Source organism: Mus musculus, chromosome 16, assembly GCF_000001635.26.
Source record: "Mus musculus strain C57BL/6J chromosome 16, GRCm38.p6 C57BL/6J".
NCBI classification, from domain to species: domain Eukaryota; kingdom Metazoa; phylum Chordata; class Mammalia; order Rodentia; family Muridae; genus Mus; species Mus musculus.
In genome coordinates, this window is record NC_000082.6 from 32,512,658 (window position 1) to 32,525,298 (window position 12,641).

Here is a 12,641-nt window from a genome sequence, read left to right on the forward strand (position 1 = left end):
CTTTAGCCCAGACAGATCTTGAATTTACAATCCTCCTGTCTCAGCCTCTCAAGTAGGTAGGATTAAAGATCTGGGCCACTAGGCCAGGTTCCTATTCTCTTATGTTTTCTTCTGTCTCTGTCTCTCTCTCTGTCTCTCTCTCTGTCTCTCTCTCTGTCTCTCTCTCTCTCCCCTCCTCCTCCCTTTGCCCTTTCGTACTCTGGATTGAGATGACTTGGAAGCAGCCAAGGCTGTAGGCCACCTCATTAACTCCCAGGCACTAAGCTTAGATCACCTTTCTGTGGTGACCTTTTTAGCTCCCTTCCCTTTCTCCAAGTTATCTTCCAGGGGAAGGAGCTAGGCCTGGTCTTAGGGGACAGGAGTGAGCCCCTTGGGGACCAGGGCTGGGCCCTTTGGCTGCCATCTGGCAGTACAGTCTGGAGCCTCCCAAGCCCCTGCTGTGAGGCCTCTGGGGTGAAAGTGTCTGTCAGGCTGTGAGGTGGGTCTGTGCCCAGTTCACTCTGACTATCCAGAGACTTGGGCTGTTGGCCTGGCTCGGAGAACGGGTTCTGCTGCCCTGGGCACAATGCAGAGCAAAGAGGAAAGAAACCTTTTCCAAAGCAGAGGCCAGGAGGAAGCACACAGAGGCCTCTTTGCTTTGGAACCGAAGCCTTTCAGGTCTGTTTTCTTTAAATATCCTGCTACAGGAAAGAGAAGCCCAAATCCAGACATTCCTAAAACATTCAGGTGGCTTTAAAGCAGCAGTTTGTTTGATCTTCACCCCACCCTGTTTCTGCTCACTGGGGTCTCTGGGACCTACTCCTGCCTGGAGCTTGGTTGGAAGGTCCACACCCTTCCAAGTTCACTCACATAGCCGATGTACCGATGGGGCCTGAGACCTGATTGGAACTTGCTTTTTCTACTTTAGTCTGTTTTTGTTTTCGTCTGCCGTGCTGAAGATCAAACTCTTGGCCGTGTGCATCCTAGGCGCTCACTACCACTGAGTCTCAGCCCCTGCCCAGGTTTTGTTTGGTTTGGTTTGAAGTCACTTTTCTTTGATCCCCAGCTGTAATGGCATGGCTGACCACACCCTTTTCCTGGAAAGTCTTTCCCTTGACCTCTGGGGTCAGACACACAATGACTTCTGACTCAGTGCTCTGCCTCACTACTGATCACTAGACCTAAAGTCCCATCATGAGGCACCTGAGGGTCTCCATCACTTCACTGGTCTTTAACCCAGAGGACTCTCCACTGTGGCAGGCTCTGCGATTTAGTTCTCTATGTCAGAGTGAACCTGATAGAGATGGTGCACAAGATGAGCAGAAGCCCAGGGTTAGCCCAGATTCAGGAACAGTCACTGAGAAGCCGGTCCCAAAGGACGGGTCTCAGCCAGCCTTTCCTGTCTCAGGTCCCCTGATAGAGGGGCAGGAGTCAGGACCAGAGGGACAGGTAGTCCTGAGAGAAGAGGCACTGGGAGGGGGGGAAGCCATCTACAGCCTTATTGCTGGAAGAGGACATAGCAAGCCGAATGGCCTGGGTTCTGTTCCTGGGAGCCACACTGGGAAACAACTAAAACCCCACATGAGGTAGAGTGCGGCTGTAACCCCAGCACCCCCTCCTGCCATGAGATCGAGGCGGAGAGAAGAAGTTCCCAGAAGCTTTCAGCAGCTAGTGTGGAGCAGGCAGCACAGAGAAGAAATGAGAGACTCTGACTCAACAAGGCAGAGAGAGAACCAACTCCCCAAAGTTGTCCTGTGAGTGCTCTGTGGCACATGTGCACTGGCACACACACAGACATACACTCACACACACACATTCACACATATACCACACACACAGGCACACACAAACAGACGTATACTCATACACAGAGACACACACAGAGACACATTCACACATATACCACACACACACAAGTCACACAGACACATACACACACACAAATCACACAGACACATACACACACACCACACACACACACCAATCACACAGACACATACACATACTCACGCACAAACACACATACAGACACACACAAACAGACACACATAGAGACATACACTCATGTACACAGACACACTCACTGAGACACATTCACATATATACCACATATACACAAATCACACAGACACATACACACACCAGACACATATACCATACACACACAAATCACACAGACACATACACATATAAATGCTCACACACACCACACAAATACACACACAACATATACACACAAGTCACACATACATACACACACACAGAACACACACATGTACACACTCCACACAGAACACACACACACACCACACACATATCACATAGACACACACACACTTACATACATACCACACAGACCCACACATACTCATACAAACATGCTACATAGACACACCACACATATACCATGAAGACACACTCACACTAATACACACTCCATTTCACACACACACACACACACACACACACACACGCACACACTAAATAGTAACAAGTATATTGTCTCCTCAAGTAAAGATGTTAAAAACAAAACAACCTGGGGCCTGAACCGAACAGTGGGAAGAAGAGTCCATTTCTCATTCACGCAGCAAACACTGAGCGGCCATGGTGTGTCCAGGAGACAAGGACAAAGGGAAGTTTTAAAAAAGAATGCACTTATTTATAGTATGATCAAATGCTATTATGAAGTTACGTGTGTAGGGGCCACAGAGAAGGCTCGGTGGTTAAGAGCACCCGGCTGCTCTAGCAGGGGACCTAGGTTTGGTCCCAGCACTTACATGTTGGCTCATAACCATCTATAACTCCAGTTTCCAGAGGTCAGGTGGCCTCTTCTGATCTCTGCAGGCACCAGGCACACCTGTGGTGCACACATAAATACACACACACACATACACAGACAGATAGCCATATACATAAAAAAAAAAATAAACCTTTTAAGTAAAAAAAAAAAATTACATGCTGATTTTTAGAAGACTGGAGGGGACTGGAGAGATGGCTCAGCAGTTAAGAGCACTGGCTGCTCTTCCGAAGGACCAGGTTCAATTCTCAGCACCCACATGGCAGCACACAACTGTAACTCCAGTTCCAGGCGATCTGACACCCTCTCTCACAAAAGTAGGAAGATCACGGATGTACACTAAATAAGTAAATAAAATTATTTTAAAAACTGGAAGCAAATTGATCAAATATGGTGTCAGGAGTTTCCTATGTAAGGGGATTGATTCTAGCTGTGGTCAGGGGGTGTCAGGACACCTGATTTTCAGGCTAGCTTTCCCTCTGCCTTGCCGGGTGACTATGAAAAATGTTCTTCTTCCACACACAGAACAGCTCAGATATTACCTGAAAATAATCGGGACCAGATGCTTATGGGCAGTTTTATTGGCACAGCTGTTGCTGCCCACCCCTGTGCAGGCCCAGCCACCTAAGCCCTCAACACAGCCTGGGCCCCTCTCCCAACCCGGGAGGAAGCAGCCCCCACACTCCCTCCCCCTCAGCTGTGGGCTCTGATCTCAAATTAGATTTTTTTTTTTTTCTCTTTGCCTGGGTCTGAATCACGAAAAGCTGCTTACACCGCCTACACTGCCAGGCAGCTGCAACCTCAGGAACAAAGAGGCTTCAGGCAGAGCGGTTGCCTGGACAGCCACTCCAGCCCTGAAGCTTCAATAGGGAAAGGAGGGGACCAAATAGGCTTGTATAATGGCAGGACACAGCGGCATGTGTGTCGCAGGTCCCTCCTTATACCAGGTCCCCACAGCTCCCTGGGTGGGTGACAATGATCGCATATTACAAGGAGGTTGTAGCACGGGAGGCTCAGTCCTTAGAACACTGGCTCAGGGCGGAAGCCGCTCCCTCTGCCTCAAAGTAGGATGGGCCAGGCTCTCCCCAAGGCTGAGGAGCGGGGTGGGGTGGGGTGGGGTGTGTCTTCCACCTGCCAATCACAGCTGCATCTTAATCCCCATCCCTGTCTACACTACCCTGTGATGGCAGGAGTTTAAACCCATTTCAGATCGAGTTCATGGGAAGCCTGCTTCTCCCCTGAGGAAAATGCGCCAGCAGAATTGACTCTCTTTGTTCTCAGGCCTCCGTCCTGCCAGCCCCCATGCCCTCCTCCTCAGACAGATCCAGAACCTTCTGTGATCTTTCAGTTCCGGCTGTAACTCGGGTTTAAGCGACCTCCTCAGTGGATAGGACATAAACCGTTGTGTGTGCCCCACCCCAAGTCCCCATCCCCGCGCCCTCTCTCTGACTCGACCCCAGCCACCTGCTGCTGTTTCCTACTTGGTCAACTGAGTTCACCCCTTTCCCTCAGCCTACACTTCACTTCTGCCCCCTTTATATTTCCTTAATTCCCCAAGCAGAAGAAATTATGTCTGTTCTTCCATCTGACTTTAGGTTGTCAGTTAAACACTCAAGAAAAACATGAGTCTTTCTTCTTTTTTCTTTTGTTGTTGTTGTGTTTGTTTTGGTTTTGTCTGTCTGTTTGTTTTAAGACAGGGTTTCTCTGGGTAACCCTGGCTGTCCTAGCTCCCTCTGTAGAGCAGACTAGCCTTAAACTCACAGAGATCCACCTGCCTCTGCCTCCTGAGTGCTGGGATTAAAGGTGTGTACCACCACCATCCTGCAAGAAATTTCTTATCATTTCTGTAAGTTTCCTCTCCTTGTTCACATGTATCGTGGTCTTGTTTTCAGGTTAGAGGGCTTGCCTAGCACAAATGAGGTCCTGGAGACAGAGACAGAGAGAGAAAGAGAGAAGAGAGAGAGAGAGAGAGAAAGAAGAAGAAGAGGAGGAGGAGGAGGGAGGAGGGACTGCAAAGGAAAGAACCCCTGAGTCACTGTGTGGAGTACCCCAAGCACCTAAATACAGCACATGCCCTGGGGAAATGTGCTCTGACTGCAGCATGGAATACACGAAAATTGAAAGTTGTGCCCGGCCTCCATCCTTAGAGTATTCAAGTCATCCTTGGGTATTATGGCGCACGCCTTTAATCAGGAGGCAGAGGCAGGTAAATCTCTGTGGGTTTGAGGCCAGCCTGATCTACAGAGCAAGTCCAGGACATCCAGGGTTATTACACAGAGAAACTCTGTCTCAAAAAAACCAGAAGAAGAAAAAAGAATATTCAAATTATATCAGGTAGCTGTCTTTTATTTATTTATTTATTTATTTATTTAGAGACAGCATTTCATTGTAGATGGCGATGGCCTGGAACTCACAGAAATCCTGGTGTCTCAGCCCATGACACAGGTTGGAATTACAAGTGTGAGCCGCTATACCTGGCTTTCGTAACTTTCTTACCTGCCGTGAGACTGCAGTGCAGTAAGCTGTGGGGACGTGCTGTTGTGTAATAGATACCATTAAGTACCTGACGCTGCCCCTCCCTCCAGTCTTAGCCACCTCAGTGAGCTAGGGGACCAGTTACACCCCGGCCTGCCTTAATCCTAGGCAACTGTGAACAATCAAAGGTGTCCTGTGCTGTAGTGAAAGGCACACAGTCAGGGAATTGTTACATGGGGGGGGCCTCACTGCATCTCTTCATTAATCTGGATCTGAAGAGGTAAAATCCTGCCCCGATTGATCCTGTATCCTCAACCCTCCAGCAGAACCAAGGACTGTGTGCTGACAGAGCCAGGCCCGCCTGTGCACACTGCTCTAGGACTTTGACCAGGGAAGCAAACCTCAGGTGTAGACTGGCAGGTGATGTGCGCCACCTAGAAGTGACATCCTAACCCCACCCTCCCAGAATGAGCTAAAGTCTCACTTCACATTAGACCGTTGTCCTTCAATGGTTGCCCTCATCCTGGACCTCCAGGATGGCTTGGAACATCCCCGTGACACCCACTTCCAAGGCCTGCAGCTTTAGCACAAAGTCAAGCAACTCATGAGGGCCTTTCATGAGTCACAATGTGACAACCCAGCAGGTCCTTCCCCAGGGACCTCATATTTCCATTGTTTATCAATGGAATGTCAATGAATTGTTTATCAAGTGAATGTTAAAAATGAATGTTGGTAGTTCAAAAGCTTGACCTCCCCTTGAGCTGAAGGATTTGGAGACTGATTTCTTTTTGTTTTAGATCATGTTTGTGGTGTGTGTGTGTGTGTGTGTGTGTGTGTGTGTGTGTGTGTGTTGTGTGCATGCATGCGTGTGTTGTGTTTTGTGTATTGTATATATGTTGTTTTTGTAGTGTATGTGTGTTGTAGTCAGGGTCTCACTGAGCTTGCTGGTTAGGTCAGCCTGGCTGACTAGCAGGCCTCATGGAACCTGTCTCTGCCCTCCCCTGGTACTAGACTACAGATACAGGACACGGTGCTCAGCTTTTACGTGAGTTCTGGGAATCCAACCTTAGCTCCTCATGTCCACGTAGCAAGCACTTTACCCACTGAGCCATCTCCCCAGCCAGGACACAGGTTTGTCTTTGATGAATTTGCTTAAAAGTGGCAAGAGGGGCCGGGTGTGGTGGCACACGCCTTTAATCCCAGCACTCGGGAGGCAGAGGCAAGCAGATTTCTGAGTTCGAGGCCAGCCTGGTCTACAGAGTGACTTCCAGGACAGCAAGGGCTACACAGAGAAACCCTGTCTCGAAAAACAACAACAACAACAACAAAAAAGTGACAAGAGAGGGTGCCTATGTTCATCAGATTGCACGTGGACTATACTCTTCAACACAGTCATTATTTTCCACAGACTGAGATGATTTCAAGTTGACTGATCCACAGATGCCCAGGGAAGTGACGGTGCATGCGATGTCCTGGTGTACGATCCTCAACAGAAACTTGAGTGACTACGTTTGGGAGGCCGTGCTCCCTCCCACTGCTCCCAACAGCCCCTGAGGGCAGGTGCTATGTCTCACAGAACATTAAAGGGACCCAGAGATGACTTGCCTAAGGTCACTGTCTTCAGGGTTGGCTATGACCCAGGCAGGATGATGGGTCTAGAGAATAATGTCCACCAACCAGTTGCCAGTCCCTGGCCCAGCAGTTGACCCTCCTCTCTGAGGTGAGTTGTGCAGAGACTTAGGCCAGATCTCTAACTGAGAAAGTTTGCTGACCTCTGACTGGGTGTCGGGTGCCTATTGTGGGGCAGATAGAAGACTGGGGTTGGGGCATAGTGAAAAGGAACCAGGAAGAAACAGAAAGACAGGCAGAGAACTAAGCTCACTCCTACGTGGATCTCCCAGGCGATGCTGGCACCTAGTCTGATAGGCTAAGAATCTGAGTTACAGGCAAGCTGTGAACACAAGAGGGTTATCACACGGTCTTCACACACGCCCCGGCACAGTGAACTGTGGAGAGCCAGCCCCCTTCCCTTACAGAGCAGCTAGCCTTCTAGATCCTTCTTCCAGGGGCCTCGTTAGCATCCCTTGGGGCTGTCTTCCTCACCTTTGGAAGTTCTGCCACCGATCTGTTCCTCTGCCTTTCCTCTGTTGTCACCCTTAAAGTTTAATAGCGGCTTCCAGGCTGGGCGTGAGAGGTGAACACTGGTTCAAGGAGAACTAACAAGGTGCTGCCTGTCACAAGGACCGGTGGTGGTGCCTGCCATCCCAGCATGGGGAGATAGGTGGAAACATCAAGAATCGGGAGTTCAAGACCAGATTCAGCTACATAGGAAGTTAGAGGCCAGCCTAGGCTACGTGAGACTGTCTTAACCTCCCCAAAGCCACCTCCAAGGGAGAGAACTAACAAACAGGTCGTGAGCATGATCTGTGCCCAGTGTGGATTACATTCGCAAACATAAAACAGAGGGGTGAAGGAAGGCAGTTAGGACCACCCAGACCAAGATGAGGCCAAGCTGAAGACGGGTTAGGGTGTGGGGGACAAGAGGATGGCTGGGTGAGCGTGAAGAGAAAACAGTGAAGTCAGCTCTCTGGCCCAGCCAAGCAGCCACAGGCAGGGTAAACACGGCAGAGGATGAAGGCGAGCGATTGCACACTGCTGGTTCTGGTTCCAGCAGGGCACCGGCAAGGCACAGCAGCTGCGCTTGTGGTTGGCTGTGGGTGAGAGGCGACTTCTGATACCCATTAAGAGAAACCTCAAAAAAACGTTCAGTTCCAGGAACTGTATTTCAGAGATTATCCCACTCTCTTTTTATTGATTTAAAAAGCACACACACACACACACACACACACACACCCTAAGCAAAGCTTTTCTAAAATCCCCTTGTATTCGCTTTAGTGCCTTGAAGCTAAGACAATGTGTGAAGTGGCTGTATATAACTCCCCAGCCTTTGCTGTGCCGTGGGACTGCTAAGAGACTTCTGAATTATAGAAACTAACCGAGAACCTGACCAATCTAAGGCCATGTAGCAGCCGGTAGCAGAGCTAAGGCAGGACCATCAAGCCTAAGACTGCGTCTTATTATCACAGCTCTGTCACACACAGCAACCCACACGCAAGCCCTTTTAATGGCTGCTGTTGCTGATCACAAAAATCTCTGAACTTACTAAATTGCTTTTGTTTTCAAATTAATGCTTTTGTATTTCTTATTACAGAAGCTGAACATGTCTTAGTTTTGGTTGTTGTTATCGCTGTTGTTATTTTTTTTTAAACTAATGTCTTATGATGTTGCCAAAATTAGCTTCAAACTCCTGGGTTCAAATAATCCTCCTGCCTCAGCTTCCTGAGCAACTGGGACTACAGAATATACCTCATTGCCCAGATATACTTTGAAAAAATTTTAGAGCATCAAAAACCGAAAGAGGAAAATTAAAATCTTTCGTAATCTTGTGATCAGAGATGAATCCTGTGAATATTTTAGGAACACTCCCTCAACCCCCTCATTTCTTCTTCCCTTTCCCTCCTCCTTGTAGCTTTATTGAGACAGGATCTTACAATGTTGCCTAGGCTGACCTCAAAGTCAAGACCCTCCTGTGTCAGTGCCAAGTACCTGGATTGCAAACATGTGCCACTACTCTGGAGGCTGCCTGTCTTCTTTCTATAAACATTTCTGACAACTGTTGCCTGCTCTTGCTTCTTCTTGTTATTTTGTTTACTGTTGCTGTTTTGTTTCTCTGTGTAGCCCTGTCTGTCCTCTGTAGACCAGGCTGGCCTCAAACTCAGAGATCCACCTGCCTCTGCTTCCCAAGTGCTGGGATTAACGGTGTGCACCACCACTGCCCGGCTACTTTTGTAAATTTTAGCCACCTTACTGAGCTTTATTGTTGCTTAAACTATATGCATTGGAAGTATACAGGAGGCTAGGGCTCCGTAGGCGAGCGCCTTCTGTGTGAGTCTGAGGCCCTGATTGGCACACCTGTGACCCCACTGCTGGAGGACAGAGACAAATGGATCAGGATTCCCCATCCAGCTATTCCAGCCAAAAGGGTGAGCTCCAGGTTCGGTGAGAGACAGTACCTTAAATAACAAGTTTACCTGTGAGATGGCTCACAGGTAAAGGTATTTGCCTTGAAAATCTGGCAATTTAGAGGAATATGGTGGCACACACCTTTAATCCCAGCACTTGAGAAGCAGAGGCAGGTACACCTTTGTAAGTTCGAGGCCAGCCTGGTCTACAGAGTGAGTTCCGGGACAGCCAGGACTACACAGAGAAACCCTATCTCAAACAAACAAACAAACAAACAAACAAACAAACAAACAAACCCCTGATACTTGAGCTCACTTCTCAGAACCCATGCAATAGTGGAAAGAGAGAAACGACCCTACTGGCCTCTACATGACTGTGGAGTGTGCTACCCTCTTCATAGTGTACATTATGCACATGCACACTATTTTTTTCCCCCAAAAGAAAAATAAGATGGGGAAGTGGTTGAAAAGGCATCCTGACTCTAACCCTTGATCTCTACAGATGTCCACCGCATTCATGCAGAAACTCTACACACACGTGTGCACATCATAATAACAAAGACAGTTAACATTTAAAATTTTTAAGCATTTAATTTAAATTAAAAAATATTACATTAAAAAAATATTGTCCAGTCTGAGTTGGGAACAATATGCTCTGCAAGTTCATGGGAGACCCAGACAGGAACAATTCACCTTGCAGGCTAAGGTTTCTGTTTGCAGTTAAGATAGTTAAGAATAAGTTCCTATTTGCCCTGTGTAGGTTAAGGTTTCTGTTTGTAGTTAAAGAACAAATTTTATTTGTCTTGTGTTAAGTCCTTGCAAGTTAAGGTTTCTGTTTGTAGTTAAAAGCAAGTTCCTGTTTCTTAGTCTGATATAAACCGTAAAACGAGTTTTTCAGCTTACACTAAACTTTTGTGTATTCACAGGATCCGTTCTTACCCCGTTCCTTCCCTTCCCTTGATTCTTTCTACAGTGGATAACAGCTGACTCTCTCACCCCTGTGGATACCTTATCTGTCCTATAAAAAGGACTTCAAGAGGCCAGCAGAGGCTGCTCTCTCAAATCCTGATTTAGGGTGAGACAGCCAGCTGGCCAGTCCCAGGTGTACCCTAAAATACAGCTAGCTTTAACTGGACAACCATGGATTTGTTCTTTTCTCGTGAGCCTCATGCTTAACACTCTGACTTCTATGTGTGACATGGGAGTGTGCCACCACCTTAGAGGGCATGCCATGCGCACATGCACAATTTAAAAAAAAAAAAAAAGACGGGTGGTGGTGGTACACTCCCAACTCTTGGGAGGCAGAAGCAGGCAGATCTCTGTGAGTCTGAGGCCAGCCTGGTCTACAGAGTGAGTTCCAGGACAGCCAAGGTTCTACTGAGAAATCCTGTCTCAAAAAACAAAAAGAATGGGGAAGAGATTGAAAAGTCTCCTCTGCTCTCTGTAAGCATCCACTATACACATGTGTACACTACATATATACTCAACATGCATGTGTGAGCACACACACAATAATGAAAAAATAACATTGTAAAAAAAAGTTGTTCGATTTTAATTTTAAAGTCAATTTTGGTGTTTCGTGTACACACCTATAAAGCCACCTCTACAATCAAGATCCTGAGCAGGTCTTTCTGCTACTTCTAAGCTTTTCTGCAAGCTCCTTTGGCCTGCTTGGTCTGCCCTGAGCCTCTCCCAGTGACTTATGGCCAGGATAGCAGGCACCCAGCCAAGGCTTGCCTAAGCTCTGTCTCCTAGCCAGAGAGTGCTTCAAGGAGCATGAAGGATTCCTCCAGAAGGTGTTTCAGGACCCTCTGTGTCTTCTGGTCAGTTTGGCTGTGAACCTTTAACTGCAGAGGAGGAGGCGCAGGAAAGTATTTAAGAAGAAAGAGGAGCTTGTGTTCATAAAGGGACACCATAAATATAACAAAAAGACATGTATAAGGACAATCATGACACTCATGCAATGCTTATATAAAGAATGCCTAAGAATAGGGTAAAGTTGAGGAAGAGCGAGTGGGTGTCTTGTGTAAACAGAACAGGTGTTGCCAGGAAACACGTCAGGACTTTATTAGACACCAAAAGTACACTCGGATGTCACTCGTCAGATAGGCAAACATAAAAGGAGGGTTTAACCCAGTACTCAGGAGCATGCAGGGCAGAGAGGACACTCACTGCCTGCCGCAGCTGTCAGCCCCACTCCCTAGGGAGAGCCAGTGAATTATCCTGCCAAGTGTTATTGCTTGGCTGCTCCTACCCACTTAGGGCTTGTGTTTGCTCTCTTTACCCCAGAGGTACTTGAGCTCCTGGGGTATTAACAGGACAAGAGACAGGACAACTCCTTTCCCCATGAGAACAAAGAACCCCTAAACAACCCTGTCTGAGGCTGCAGACTAGCCGGGAGTACACAGATATGAATAATTTAAAAACCTCTGTAATCAAGCCATGTAGCTTTTCAAGGACAAATGGAGACATCGTGGTGTATCGTAATGGGATCTGGCACAGAAAATGAATCACCTCAGCTTCACTTGCAAGCCAGTTTCAAGGGCAGAGCAGTACAGAATGAGGTATGATGACGCATTGTAACAGTACATTGCCCACTGACTGCTCACCCAACTGTTTTGGAGACTGGGAGCCCAGCCCCGGGCCACAGGGCCAGCAGAGCCACCTGGGAAGGCTCTGGGGTAGGGTGTGGCTTCTGGCAGCCCCACAGTAGACTTCAGAAGCCCCTCCAAGTCCACGTTTCCTGCTTTGGTAAGGACTCCAGTCATATTGGATTAGGGCCCATTCAATGACCTTGTTTCAACTTATGAGCCTCCACAGAGACCCCATCTCCAAATAAAGTCACGTTCTGAAGTACCTGGTTATGGTTACAACTCCTAACCCACCTGTCTGAAGGGATACAGTTCAGTCTGTAACAATAAAGACAAATATGGCAGCACTAATAAAATGTCTGGAGGCCTAAAGCTATGAGTCCAGGAAAGTGTAAGGGATAAAAGTGTAAGGGATAAAAGTTAAACTTGGAATAGTGGTTACCTGTGGGCATCGATGGGGGTGGGGGATGGGTGGGGCCTTAACATGCCTTGATAGTCTTTCTCATTTGTTTTTTTCTGAGACAGGGTTTCTCTGTGTATCCCTGACTGTCCTGGAACTCACTTAGTAGACCAGGCTGGTTTCGAACTCAGAAATCTGCATGCCTCTGCCTCCCAAGTGCTGGGATTAAAGGCGTGCACCACCACTGCCCGGCCTAGTCTTTCTCATTTTTAAAGTATTTTTTAGCCTGGGATTCAGTCACAGGGCTAAGCCATACTCTACCACTGTGCTACATTACCAGCCGCAGTCTTCTGTTTCTTGGGCAGGCAATGGGTTTG